General features: G+C 35.8%; 1 long non-coding RNA gene and 1 pseudogene across 1 annotated transcript; one reads left to right on the forward strand and one right to left on the reverse strand.

Annotated features, from left to right (window-relative positions):
* Window positions 1-1,353: 1,353 nt before the first annotated feature.
* LOC140038079 (nucleoside diphosphate kinase 3-like) lies at window positions 1,354-2,055 on the forward strand (annotated as a pseudogene).
* Window positions 2,056-5,764: 3,709 nt separating this feature from the next.
* Window positions 5,765-10,527, reverse strand: LOC140037667 (uncharacterized). The gene is made up of 3 exons (XR_011841634.1): window positions 8,403-10,527; window positions 6,731-6,794; window positions 5,765-5,959 (listed from the first exon to the last, which is right to left on the reverse strand). It is a non-coding gene; the product is annotated as an uncharacterized lncRNA (long non-coding RNA).
* Window positions 10,528-12,420: the final 1,893 nt, after the last annotated feature.

Consider the following 12,420-nt stretch of genomic DNA (forward strand, 5'->3'; position numbering starts at 1 on the left):
GGAGTCGTTTAAAAAGGGTTTCTCACTACTTTTTCCTATTTTTCTTAAAAAATACATTTTTTTAGGTGACTTGGTACACCTTAACTCATTACCAAGTGGCGACTCCGTATTTAGTTTTAAAAACCCTTTTTAAACTATAATTTTGGGTCAAATCGTCGCATTCTCAAAACCCCATTTAGACCCATTTTTCTTTTAAATCATGATTCATTTTCTAATCACAAAATCCATTTTTCAAACCATTTTATTTATTTATCAAAAAATGGGGCGCGACAAACAAAATGGCGGGAATTTTTAAAAAATGAGCTCACCACAAAAGCAAAGGCATATATGGACCAACATTTATCAGCAGGGAAAGGGGGAAAAAGAACAAAGTCAGTGAATAAAATGGCCAATGCTACCATAGTTCATAAGCAGGAATAGTTAAAAAACATATAAATCGATAAATAGAAAACTAACCGAGGCAATTGTCCTGAAGCAGGCGAAGAGAAACAAAGGCTTCAAAAGAACAGAGCAACAAGCAAAGAAAAAAAGAGCAAACCAAGCTTATAGCATAAACAGTGCAACGAAAGAGAAAAAATGGTGACCCAAACTGTATAGCAAGGAGCAGCTTCTAAGACCGTATGAAGAAGAACGGAAATGGCTGTCAAAGTCAAAGGAGAGAGTCTTGTTTGAAAGGTTGCACAGTGACTAAGCATCTCTTTTGACATCTATAACCCAACAACAACAAAACTAACTCAACTCACAAAAAAAGAATGTAAATAAACATGTCAACCAAGGGTAAATAAGTAACTCATGAGCTGTCACATTGACCCAATAGGCACTCTAATCTCACCAAAGACTTGACATTAGGTAAAAAGTATAATAATTATTATCACCAAAAGCCAAGTATTATTATTATTATCACCACTATGAGTCTATTTCTCGGTTCCATACAAGCAGGTGAGTATTCTTATTATTAGCACCACTATGACTCTATTTGTCGGTTCCATACAAGCAGGCAAAACACACCCCATTTACGTTGTAACAACATCACAAAGCAGGTATTGAGCACGTGCAGGACTACAACTTTTCCACCCATCACAAAGCGACACATCAGCAAACCACACACCCTTTGGCAACTTTCCTAAGCACTTAGTCTACTTTAGGTTAATAATGATTATTATTTCTATGGGGAATATGAACTTGGACTGTTAGTTTATGTTGGTCAAAGATTGTTATTTAGTCAACTTTTAATATTGATTATTGTGGATATAATTATTGTTGGTCTCTCTTTTTGACCTTACCTTTTCACCTCAAACTCCGAACCAATTTTTCATAAATTTCAATTAGATAAATTGAGAAAAGGAAAAAAAAATGAGATCTTAAGTTTGCGGATCTGCTACACGAGCTGCAAGGACTCTTCTTTCTAATTCCACCAGGCAAAGCTCTCTTGCCTATTCGGAAAGGCGAACAATAGTAGTTTCATTGAGAGGAAGGGCAATTAACCCTGCTGTGCATGGCAGGGTGGATCCAGGAAATGCTTCTAGAAGTTGGATTTCAGGGCTTCTTGCCCGTCCTGCAGCAGCTTACATACTCACAAAGCAAGAAGCACATGCTGCCGAATTGGAACACACTTTTATTACCATCAAGATTGATGGGGTGCAGAGGGGATTGATTGCAAAAATTATATCGCGCATTGAACGCAAAGGTTTTAAGCTCATGGCAATCAAAATTGTGGTTCCTTCAAAGGAATTTGCACAAAAGCATTATCATGATCTCAAGGAAAAGACCATTCTTTAATGGCCTCTGTGACTTCCTAAGCTTTGGTCCTGTCATTGCCATGGTTTAGGAAGGTGGAGTAATAAAATATAACTGGAAACTTATTGAAGCTACAAATCCATAGAAATCAGAACCTGGAACCATCAAGATGACTTTGCTATTGTGATTGGAAGGAATATTATTCATGGAAGTGATGGCCCTAAGACTGTAAGAGATGAAATCAGCCTATGGTTCAAGCCCGACGAGTTGGTTAGCTACACAAGCAATGCAAAAAAACGGGTCTGTGGAGTCGATTGAGATTTTTTTCTTCAATTTACAATTTCTTCTGCTACTTTAGCCCACATCGAAGAGTGGATAAATATAAAATTATCAAAATAATGTGCATGTTTTTGTCTAAGGAACAACACTATTTTGAAGCAAACTCATAGTGAATATCACTGCAATAATTTGCTTCCCCAAAATTAATTTGCGAGTGACTCAGGTCAATGCAATTTTACCTTGATAGTTTCTCCAATAAAAAAATTATCTTTTCTTTCAAATATGTATAGTTATTTTTGGTACATTTATTTAATTACATTATTAGAGGGTTATATATTGTAAGCATGTTTGGAACTAAGTAAAATTAGCAAAAAAATAAAACTAACCAATGTATGATACTATACCAAATCCAAACATTATTTTTGGTATATATGATTAGCAAATTGTATTTGTTAAGAGAATGATTATCATATGACATGTTTGGAACTATGTCAAAAATTAGGGAACTAAATACACCAACCAATACATGACATTATGAAAAATCCAAACAAAGGACATGAATCAATTTTTGGCAAAAAATAATTAAATAATCTAAGAAAAAAGAATGGGATATATATATATATCTTTTATATACTGACAGTGTATACACGGTCAGTTTTGGATGAATAACAACTATGTAATTGAATTTGAAATCTAACTTTATACATATATCGATCATATAAAGAATCAAAACATGTGAGAAAGTGATGAGATGGTGATCACGACTGGACATGGTGAGGGTGATACACACAGGAAGGTTCCAGTCAGACTTATAACAAGATCACACGCTAAGAAGTTAAGGGATTCTCTACAAGTCTTGGCTCATGCAGAGAAAGATCAAATAGGTCAACCTATAATGATTGAAGGACTTGAACATCAAGACAAGACCATTTATACCTCATTTCAAGTTTCGGAAGTGGAAGAGAATGACTTCGAGGTTGGTCGCAATGTCCAAGTTGAAGAGGAGTAGTTCGAGTACAAGCTTGATCTGCAGATTAGTCTTCATTGTTTAGTTATTATTTTTAACATTTCATTAATAGTTTGAGTTGTTTATCAGTAGAGAATAATGGCCAGCTTTGTTAAGAGTCTTGGCCAAGGTAATGTGTCCTAGTTTGGGTAGCAATTTTGCTTGTTTTAGTTGTTTGCTGGTTGGAGTAGGAATTAGGGTTCGACAAAGGCTAAAAATAAGCTATCTCATGCACTTTGTGTCATAATTCAGAATTTTCCAGCAATAAAATGTGAGAATTTGTTCTCTTGGCTTCCTTGAGAGCTTGCTTGAATACTTGTGAGACTGTCTTGAGAGTATTCAATCGACTTATTAACCAAGAAACACCCTTGGTTGTGGCATTGCTCTGCTCAACACTTTGGTTCGCTATTCTATTGAGTTATGGGTTGCGATCATCAATGTTCATAACTCCGTGGGTTAGAAGGGTCAAAGTTTTCCATTACTTCAACTTTGATACATGAGTCTAAATCCGGGACTTTGTGGGATTCAAGTTCTAGCCATCTTGGTAGGTTCGTATCAGTTTGGTATTTGAGCTAGTTGACAGTATCATGTATATCCCTTTTGTCTATTATTGATCATTTGTTGTTATTTGTTAATTGTTTGTTCGTGTTAGTCATGTCTTGTTCTTGAGTTATCCATGTGAGTCTTGCAATTCTAGGGTTTACTATGTTTGGTTCTCGTGTCGAAAAAAAACTAGAATCACGATTGTCATCTAGGGTTTCTTCTCCGTCACGTTTAGGGTTCGCGTTTCATTAGGGTTATTCTTGTTGAAGCTGCCCGAGTTTTTTGGCTGTTGAATTCATCATATTTTTCCATTCAGTTTATGTGTTAATTTGTATCGTTTAGTTGTGATATTATTCTAGCAAAAAAAAAAAAAAAAACCAGCTTACTAATGAATTCATGGATGTTCAATTTTTTTTTATTTTTTTAAACTGTTATTAATGAATTTGTGGCTGTTCAAGTGTCACTACACGGCTGTTCAAGTGTCAATCCATGTCTGTTTAAATTTCTTGGAACACTTGATTGATTTTTGGACCCATTCTTGAAGTGTTTCTTGATTTTCTTGAGCTGGAACACGGGTTCTTGAAGTTTCCTTGGGAATTTCTTGAATTTTTTTCGAAGGGTTCTTAAAAGACCTTGAGGAATTTTGAGTTCTTGATCAAACCAATCTTGAATTCTTACATTCTTAAAGGTCTAGTGTTGGTTGTAGAAATAAACAAAAATCTGGACAGCTTTGGCTTGGAAATTCGACTCTTGATTTCTTCTTGATTCAAATTAAAAAAAAAAAAGCGGATCAAGAAACGAAACACTAAACCTAGTCGGATTACCAAAACAATTTCGTTAGTCACTTGTGGTTTATCAAGGGAATTTCTTTCCAATTCAAAAGCCTTTTCCTAATACCTCTTGGATTTGACTAAGAGGAAGTTAAAAATCTGATTGAGTAGGAAAGGGTGGGAGATTTCAATCCAAAACCAGCCAACCACATTAATTTCAAAATAGTTTCAAATTCCTTGAGTTTTCCTAGTGATCTAGGTTTCGTCTTTCCTTGTCCAAATTAATCTGTTTGGGTTCATCCATCTTTGTCCAAATTCTAGCAAGCAGTCACGAGTCCTTTGAATTAAATCTGGTCCTTTCTAAGCTCAAAACTCAGTCCAAGTGAACTGAATTATGATTAGCCATGCCTTGAATGATTCTTGACTACAAGTTGGCTGGAACACTTGAGCAATTTCTGATTTCTTCAAGTGAAGCAATCAAGTGCCTTGAGAAATAATTGATGAGAATATTAGAGTGTTGCATACACTTGAGTGATACACGAGTGTAAGTAAAACACGTAAGAGAGAGTGTGAGGTTATTTCTTTTATTACTAACCAGTTTTTGTAGGTTTCATATAATAATGTCTAATGGTGATGAAGAAAATTCTCAATCATTTGATGTTGACCTTTTCACTGAAATGCTGGAAGCTAAATTTAAGAAGATGCTAGACCAAGTTTTGGAGCCAATTCAAGATGAACTTTACAAAACACAAAATTCACTTAGCAATTTCAAATCATTCCGCAGCAAAAGTTGAGTAAAAGAATCTGATAGCTCTAATGATGAGGAAGAGCACCTTATGAGACTGCGAAGGAATACAAGACCAGTTGGGGACACTATAAAAGATATTAAAAATGAAAATTTTGCCTTTTCAAGGGAGATTCGATCCAAATGCTTACCTCGAGTAGGAAAGGAGAATTGAATTGGTCTTTGATTACAATGACTACTCCGAGGAACAAAAAGTGAAATTGGTCGTGGTAGAGTTCACTGACTACGCCGTAGTTTGGTAGGACCAAGGGACGACAAGTCAGCGAAGAAGTGGAGAACCAGCCATCAATATGTGGGCTGAATTGAAGCGTATCATGAGGAGGCATTTTGTTCCAAGTAACTACCAAAAGACTTGTACCATAAGCTCCAAACCATGATGCAAGATAGCCAAAGTATCGAAGATTACTACAAGGACATAGAAATCTCCTTGCTAAGAGGCGACATTGTGGAAAATAGAGAGGCAACCATGGCTCATTTTCTGAATGGTTTGAGGCCATGTGACGACCCCACCTCCTCCTAGGGCATACCCAAGAGTTTGGCGGACCGCCTGCCCAACTCTTGCTAGGACTCGCTCAGTTACTTCAATAAAATAAGTTACAACCTCAAAAGTAAATGAAACAACAGTTCCCAAACTTGGAACGTACAATTACATTCATTTCTATCTCAAACATTCATACAATCCCCAAATATAACAAAAGATTTGAGTTCCGGATATATTCAACCCTAATCGAACACTAGTGCGCGTACAATTGCCAAAAATTTTAAAAAAAAACTAGACTATACTAGCCTGTACCAGCCTCACGCCCTCACTCATAACCCCTGTAAGGAAAACAAATTTAACGGAATAGAGTGAGCCAAAGATCAGTGAGGTTCCAAAACTTCATGCAGACCCAAACAGCACGTTGGTCATTATGTAAAATTTGAAATATCAAAGTAGCGAGCATAAGAGTTCATAAAAGAGGGCAATAACAATTCAAATTAGCAAATCATTAGTTATCCAACAAATTCCAGGTAAAAGGATTCGGATGGCTCTCAAGAGCCAAATTCCCATTGTATTACTTGATCTGAACCCATTGACACCCCATCAAGGTTTGAAGAAGCAAACCATGACCGTAGATCTCTACTTTACACAATTCCGTCCACCAAACATACCCCTTACTGGGTCCGAATACAAAACAGAAACAGTGGTGGTAATACTCGAGTATACCGAATCCAGTGGACCTAATCCAAAAGATTATGCAATAAACAATAAACAGTAGTATGTATGGTTCGCTAGTCTCCTCGATCAAGCCCTTACTGGCTCGATTCGACTAACTAACCAATAGGGTGTAGATCTAAGTAGTGAGACGGGATAAGAGGTACCTCCCACTTGGATGGAGTGTGGTACATGCTACCGCTCAGCACTTACAAGTCAAGTACAAGATCTTAGGCAGTATTCAAGTTGTACACATGTATATCAAGTCAATAATAGCCAGTAAACAGTAATAAATCACATTAGGGCAAATGCGATAAAGTACACCCTTACCCATTCAAACAAGTCAAGTATTTCTTTTAAATATCAAGTTCAATCATGTACTTGGAAACACTCACCAGTATGAGCAAGAGATATGTCAAAAGTTTCCTTTTGGGTTGTACTCCGGATCACCAAAGAAACCTAGATCAGTCAAAAAAAGGTATTATAGTTCAACTAATCAAAATCTAGATGAACCATAAAAAATCGAGAAAGTACTAGTGCAAATATGACAGATTTAGAGTGAATAATAACATTTGAACTTTCAAGTCATGAAAAATCTTGAGTCATTTCCCAAATTCAAACATAATCAAAGAAAATTCCAAAAATAAGTAGTTGAAAGAACAACCAATCCCAAATTGAAGTGAGCAAATGTAATTCAAAATTTTCGAGATAAAACTAACACTTTTCATCTTAGTTGATACCAAATCTTGGTCAAAAATAACTCATATACTACTATTGAAGTGCATTCAAGGATACATATGTAACTTAAGATCCAACTAACCCAAAATCAAACTTTATATCTCACTAATATACATAAGAGCAAGTAATAGAAATTTGGGCAGCATTTCCCCTATTTTCTTACTTTTTTCCATCCAACTACAACTTGGATTCACAATCCAACAAACCTCCAATTCAATATTTGAACTTTCAAGTCATGAAAAATCTTGAGTCATTTCTCAAATTCAAACATAACCAAAGAAAATTCCAGAAATCAGTAGTTGAAAAAACAACCAATCCCAAATTGAAGTGAGCAAATGTAATTCAAAATTTTCGAGATAAAACTAACATTTTTCACCTTAGTTAATAACAAATCTTGGTAAAAAACAACTCATATACTACTATTAAAGTGCATTCAAGGATATCTATGTAACTTAAGATCCAACTAACTCAAAATCAAACCTTATATCTCACTAATATACATAAGAGCAAGTAATAGAAATTTGGGCAGCATTTCCCTATTTTCTTACTTTTCCCATCCAAGTATAACTTGGATTCACAAGCTAACAAACCTCCAATCCAACCACAAGTGATTACCAACAACATACAACTATTCAAGGCCTTAAAACCAACCAAACTAACCAAATAATCAATTTATCACCATAGATATCAAAGCTGGAAACCAGTTTAAAAAGGAAATTATAAGTGGCAGATTTGTAATCCTTCGGTATTTTGGTCATAACTGTAGTTTAGGTATATCGGATCGAGGTAAATTTGATAGCGTTTCGAAGCTAAGACAGAGTCCTACAACTTTGATGAAGGTATGAAACCCCAATTCAAACATTATCATGGTTTGGCAAAAACAGAGACATAAAAATTCTGTCGGAGCCAAAACAGGATAACTGAACAGTTTTGGTAAAATGGCTATAACTTAGTGTAGAAAAATCAAAATTGAGCTCCGTCAGCGGCGTTTAAAACTAGATTCATAGAGGTTCCAATGGTACAAAAATCAGGTTCTAATTCATCTCCTACAACTACCGACAAGCTCAGGAAATTGACTGAAATTCACCACCAAATGCTGGAATTTTGCATATTTTAACCAAATCAACCTATACAAACTAGTATATCCACTTAGCAAAGCTAATAAAGCAAGATTTCAAAGCAACAATATAAAGCTAAAATCTCATTACCAAAGTTGAAATTTTCATTTCACCACTAACAACTAACAAGTCATGAAAATCACCATAATCAAACCTAAAAATCACTTATAAACATGTATCTAAGATAAATATTGCTTCTTGAAACCCATACCTTGATCACCTTCTTGAAGATAGCAAATCCTAACTTAACACTGCAAAATCTCTCCACCAAGACCTTCAATCTTCCTTGAGTACCACTTTTTATGGAGTAGATTGTAGTTTTATGGTACAACTTCAAGATCCAAGCAAAAATGAAAGTAGAAAATGAAGCTTTTCTCCCTTCTTTTCTCTCTCTCACATTTGGCCAACCATGGAGGAAAATGGAAAAAAAATGAAGACAAAACAAAGGCTTAAGAGATAAGCTTAAGTTGGTCTAGTCAAAATCTTTGATCAAAGTCTTAAACAAGACTTAATACTACGGCGACAAGTGGCATCATCTAAGCTAATATATATCCTTTTGTCTCCTAATTGCATACTTAAGCAACAAGTTCCAAATTAATTCTTAGCACATTATAAATAATATCCTTTAGCACAACACTTTCACCAAACTTCAAAAATTTAACGCGCGTCACACCTTAGTGGGTCCCATCACCTTAATGCACTTCAAACTTATCATGTACTAACTTATACAAGAAAAAATGTTTTAAAAACTTGATTCACTTATAAAAATATTTAAGTAATTAAAGCAATGAGTTAAAGTAAAGAAAATGTATTCGAAGAAATAAAATATAAAATACAAAAATACAATAAATTTATGCAAATGTAAATATCATTTCAAATCATTAATTAATCAAACAAATGAGGTGCAAGTATGTTAAAATAAAGTAAAAATAGCAAGAATTTAGGCTGTCACATTCTCTTCCTCTTACACAAAAATCTGGGGTGTCACATTCTCCCCTCCTTAAAAGTATTTCGTCCTCGAAATTCCAACCTTAGTTCGAAAATTTCAGATATCTCTTCTGCATTCCGCTCTTAATAATTGAAAAACCTATTTCACACTAGATATCACGTAAGTCATATATTTTTAATCATTTCACATAGGGATGTAATCGAGCCGAGTCGAGCTCGAGTATCACTATACTCGACCTCGACTCGACTCATACACACAGAAACTCGAGCTCGACTCGAGCTCGATCGAGCCCGAAAATCGATACTCGAAGATCGACTCGAAGAATTTCCTTAGGCTCGAGACTCGACTCGATAAGGCTCGATCTTTAATCGAGCCTTATCAAGTCGAGTCTTATCAAGCTTTTTGACTCGATTTGACGAAAATGCAACAAAGCAGGGACCTAATTAAGGGACTTATGATGGTGTTGGAGGCAAATATGAAGCTCAGGAAAAGACAGGACCAAATCACTAAACAAAAAGAAAACGGAGGGACTGAAATTGCAATTTTGGACAAGTGATCATCTTCTCCAACGAGCAAATATCAATTACCATTCAGCAACCAGAAATCTGGCTTCAATTTCTAACCATTCCAACAAACAATGAGACTCACAACACTCCCTCTCATAACATCAATTCGAATTCACTCGACCGGAAGCATAAGGAGCAGAAAAATGTAAGACATCAACACACCAAAAATTCTTAGATGCGAGGAAGTGAACTGGCCGACTTGGCCAGTATTTTACATGTGCAAAAATGCAGACCAATCACCCTTCAACTAAAACTTTCAATCAAGCATTTTGTCGAACAGTAAATGGGCATTAAAATTTTGCCGGATTCTCACTCAAATTAAAGCAATAACTAGCCCAAAAATGATCAGAAACCTTATCAATTCAGGATAACAAGTTTCCTAGTCGATCTTGGCCCATTTTAATGCCAGAGACACAGAGCCAAAAACAGAGGAGCACTTACCTAAGTGAGCCACAGATGAGCAGTGATGAACCAGCGATGAACTAGTGAGATCTTGGTGCTTCGTCTTCGACACTCGGCAGCGATGAACCAGCACGGCAGGACACAGCCGACAGGAGACGTAGAGCGCGGCGGACTGGCGGAGGCCGGAGAGGCAGAGAGCAGCTTCGATTTGGGACTTGGGACTTGTTAAGGCGATGGCGATGGCGATGGAGCCTCACAGATGCGGCGAGCAACGGCGTCGGCGACGAACGGAGTGAGGGTGTAGATCTAAATCAGTCAGAGTCAGCTGCCGGCTGGTAAGTGAATTTTTTTGCTAGGCTTTCTTCGAACAGAGAAGAAAGTCGCACAGTCGGCACAGAGAAGGAAGAAAGGCTTCCTTTTTTTTTACATTTTTTCTTTTTAGTGTTTTTTACAATTATGTTATTACTTTTTTGCCATTATAGGATTTTATTATAAAGAAGGTAATATTGTAAATTCCATATATCTTATACCCATAATGGTCATTTTATAATTATAATAAATATATATTATTTAAATTATAAATATTTTATTTAATTAATGCCGGCTCGTCGAGTAGCTCGACGAGCCACGAGCTCGGAATATACGGCTCGAAGCTCGACTCGATTACGAGTCGAGCTACTCGAAACTCGACTCGAACTCGGTCAACCCGAGTTCGAGTCGAGTTGTTGACCGAGCTACTCGCGAGTAGCTCGCGAGTAGCTCGGCTCACCAACAACCCTAATTTCACACGTTTCACAAATTCCAATACCTCATTAATGAGTCAATCATTAGTAATAAAGATCACATCAAGAAATTTGTCAATCTATGTATTCCAATTCAAGAACAAATCATGTAATCCTTATCTTAATATCCCAATAGTCCTTAAGTACTCTCCTTATTATCTCTTAGTTGTCTTTTTCTTTAGTCAATGTAGTGATGGAACTACTAGAACTATCCACGAAATCATTAGTACACCCTTACTCCTCAATCACACTAACTTCAGACTCTCTCCTTAAACCAAGAATTTCACATTCAAATCTTGGATAAGTCTTGGAAGACGTAAGAAGAACAAACAAAATAAAAAAATCTAATAAAATCCAGTATTTACATTACCGAAGCCCAAGTCCACAATTCTTCCAAAATTTCAAGTTCTTGTTCAAAGCATGGCCAAATCCAAGTGCAAAAATATATCAGTATACAATCAAGGATTAAAAAACTTGGTTAGGAAACTTCAACCTTTTCTTGGGTCTAGCATATATAAAAATTCAATATATTCATTACTTGCTCACAAATTTCTAGTTTTAAATTCAAATGAAATTCATATACTTATCATAATTGGTAAGTTATAAAGTACTTAGACCATATATATGTTATTTTCAACCATCGTTTGAAAATAAAACTAGTACATCTTAATTCTTTTTTTTTTAGATTCCAAAACAGGAATTTTTCGGTAAGTAAATAAGTGGAAAAATACATTTTATTCCTTTGAAAATTCGTTGGTTTTGGTTCAAAACCACCATATGCGAAATTCACTAGTAAATCTCAGTTTCTTATCTCCTATAGCTAATACCAATAGTTACACCGATTCCTTCCATTCCTACAAGTACAAAGCCAATTCAAATCTTGTTCAATCTTTCACTACTAACCTCTCACATAATGTTTCCTTTCCATATAACACCATAAAATTCCTCAGTTTTGTTTCTACCAATCCCATATAAGAAGTTCTCAAGTAACAATTCTCTTTAACCACTAGGATACAGTAGGTTCTCTAGTCCATGTAATATTCAAGTTAATCCCACAGTCCGATATCCTAAACTTTAAGCGTAGAATATACTACAAAGATCCGAAATCTAAAATTTTAATACCACCTGTGATGACCCCACCTCTCCCTAGGGCATACCCAAGGGTTCGACAGATCGCCTGCCCAATTCTCACCAGGACTCGCTCACTTACTTCAATAAAATAAGTTACAGCCTCAAAAGTAAATGAAACAACAGTTCCCAAGCTTGGAACGTACAATTACATTCATTTCTATCTCAAACATTCATACAATCCCCAAATATAACAAAAGATTTGAGTTCCAAATAAATTCAACCCTAATCGAGTACTAGTGCACGTACAATTGCCAAAAATTAAATAAAAACTAGACTATGCTAGCCTGTACTAGCCTCATACTCTCACTCGTAACCCCTGTAAGGAAAACAAATTTACTGGAATAGATTGAGCCAAAGATCAGTAAGGTTCCAAAACTTCATGCAGACCCAAGCAATGTA

This window comes from Coffea arabica, chromosome 3c (genome assembly GCF_036785885.1).
Source record: "Coffea arabica cultivar ET-39 chromosome 3c, Coffea Arabica ET-39 HiFi, whole genome shotgun sequence".
Classification (NCBI taxonomy): Eukaryota; Viridiplantae; Streptophyta; class Magnoliopsida; order Gentianales; family Rubiaceae; genus Coffea; species Coffea arabica.